Here is a 2,986-nt window from a genome sequence, read left to right as displayed (position 1 = left end):
CTCACCATTGTTTCTTATGTAGTACTACTGTCTCCTAGATTCATTTTTTCTTTCTTCTGTATTATATCTTCTAATTGTTTTTTCAAAGACTCTGTGGACAGTGTACTAAACTTTTTGAGTCTTAGTTGGCCACATATCATGGTTTTACCCATTCATCTGAATAATAATTTATCCTGTCAAAGACTTTTAGATGTACAGTTACTACCCTTTAGTATGTAAAGATATTGTGCCATCATTTTCAGCAGCCAGTGTTGCTGAAGAGAATTCTAAAGTCACTTGGAAGACTAAGCACAACTGTAAGATGTAAGCAAAAAATCAAACACTGGCACATCAAGGGAAGTTTGATAAAAGGGGAGCAGATTCAGATGGAAGGAGTCCCTATGTTCCTGTGGTGGTTTGAAGCTGTATGTACCCTAGAAAAAAGAGTTCTTAAATCAAATCTGTTTCTATGAGTATAAACCATTGTAAGTAGGACCTTTTGATGAGCTCACTTCAGTTAAGAACTTCAGTTAAGGTGTGCCCCACCTCAGTCAGGATGTGTCTTAATCCTATTACCGGAGTCCTTTAAACAAGAAGGAAATTCAGACACAGACAAAGCCAGGAAAGCAAGAAGTTGAAGTCAGTGAAACCCAGAAGTAAAGAGAGGCACCAGCAGATGCTGCCGTGTGCCTTGCCATGTGAAAGAGGAGCCAAGGATAGCTGGCAGCCAGTCTTCAGGAAAAAAACTTTGCCTTGATGATGCCTTGATTTGCACATTTTCCCTGCCTCAAAACCATGAGCGAATAATTCCCATTGTTTACCTTGACCCATTTCATGGTATTTTCTTTGAGTAGCCTAGGAAACGAAAACAACCCCTCAGATCTCTTAATTTTCCCTGACTAGAATATGACAACAGGATGAGTGAATAACATCTGTGAACAACAGAGCAAACCAAACAAAAACAAACAAGTGACAAAAAAGTTACTAAGATCTGGGACTTTCCAGGCTCTGCTGCACCAGGTCTAGTCTATTTAATTTTTCCAGGCTACTCTCTTTCATTTATTATTTATATGCAACCAAATGTAATTTCTAGCTATTAATTTTTTAAATAGTGCTTTAGCACCATATTTTCTATTTTTTCTTCTGGAATTCTGAATAAACACATTTATGTATATCTTGATCACTCTTTCATGATTCTAAATTTTGTCTATAATTTTTCCTCCTTGTACATTTGTCCTGCATTTTTGTTTGATTCCCAAGACCAAATTTTCAAGACTACTGATTAACTCTGAAGAGATAACTCTCTCTCCGTACTACAATTCAGTCCCTCTATTGAATTTTCAAACAATTAAAATTTACATTCCCAGATATCTAGAAGTTTTTTTCAATAATAAAATAATCTCATTTATTTCTTTGAGAATACAAAATTTTACATATTTAAAGCCCTTTTGGTATTATTTTATATGTCTATTTCCTCAGATGTAAGTTCTTTATTTCATTATATCTATTTCACACTATTGGTGTTAACCAAAATGTCTAGCACTTTCATTATTTGATCTTATCTGTACAGTGCATTGCCTTCTCTGATGGCAGCTCTCTCTGCTGGAACAGCCTTCTTGCTGTAAAGGAGAAATTATCTGTTGAGGTTTCTGCTATGTTTACTAGACTAAGACTAGTGTATGCTAGTGCACGGCCAACTGATCTTCTGGGCTTGACTGTCCTACCTGCCTTTCCCTGCCACTGAGAACTACCTGGAACATTTCCCTGCTTTTCTTACTTCAAGAACTTCTACTACTTAAACTGGAACAATCCTTTTGTAGTTTATTCCCAAAGGAATCGGGGTAATGTCTAGAAAGTTGATCTGCCTACCTGGCTGATCTTGCTTAATTTTTTTTTTTTCAAAAACCTGCATTCTTGCCAGCTGTTCCTATCACACTGAGTTTACTGAACACTGATTCCATCAAAATAACAGCAGTAGAGAGGAGGGCCACATGGTGGAGTGGTGATGTGTGGAATTTAGTTACTCTTCTAGAGCAGCTAGTAAACATCCAGGAACTGACTGGAACAACACTTCGGGGGACTTCTGTGACTGGATGCATATCATATACCAGTCTAGAATGGGTGCAATGTCAGAGATCACAGTGAAGAACTATAAGTTTCCCTGGCCAGGGGGCTGATACCCCTCCCCTACAAGCACAGCAGACTATCTTGGAGCTGGTTCCCCAAGGGAAAAAGAAGCAGTCTCTGAGGGAAGCAAGGAGAGTGGCTCAACCAGTCCCCAATTCCAGAATTAAATAACAAATTCAGACTGCTGGGCAAAAGCTCTAAGCACAGATAAATCAAGAGCAAGCATGAAAGGAACTGGGAGGGCTTGCCATGGCAGAGAGGAGGAAGGACTAACAACAACAATCAAAAAGCCAGACACCTCTGGAGTTGGAGGAGCTCAGAATACTGGAAAAGGATTGGGCCTTGAAAAAAAGGGGTGCATAGAAACAGATACCAACTTAAGCCCTTAACTGGCAAACCAGAGGAGCTTGGTCTGGCTCTGAAAAGGGTTTTTTTTTTTTTTTTTTTTTTTTATTTTATTCCTCTCCTTTTTTTATTTATTATTTTTGTTTTGTTAACTTTTCATCAGCCCATTAGAGCTGCTAGGCTCTCAGGTTACAGCACTGCCCTGGGCAAGGACAGAATTAAAGTTGTCTGAGAGTAACTGGTCAGGTGAAGGAAATAATTCCCTAAAGGGCATATCTTCAAGTAGTCTCTACTAGGAACAAGGGAAAGAAGCACAGCAAAGCTACAACTGTGGCTTTAAACCCAGCAGAGAGGAGATGGGACTGACAGAAAAAGGCCAAATGAAATAAAATTAAAAAGAATAAAGATGGAAGCTTTTGAAGCACAGAGTGCTGGAAAAGGGCTGTGCCCTAAGAAAGGGGGGTACACAAAACTGGGTACTAACTCTGGCTGTTGACTGGTAAAATTGTGGGTTGTGGAAAGGTTCTGAAAAGGG

Source organism: Choloepus didactylus, chromosome 7, assembly GCF_015220235.1.
Source record: "Choloepus didactylus isolate mChoDid1 chromosome 7, mChoDid1.pri, whole genome shotgun sequence".
In the NCBI taxonomy this organism is placed as follows: domain Eukaryota; kingdom Metazoa; phylum Chordata; class Mammalia; order Pilosa; family Megalonychidae; genus Choloepus; species Choloepus didactylus.
The sequence above is the reverse complement of the archived record's forward strand: the minus strand, read 5'-3'. Positions refer to the sequence as shown.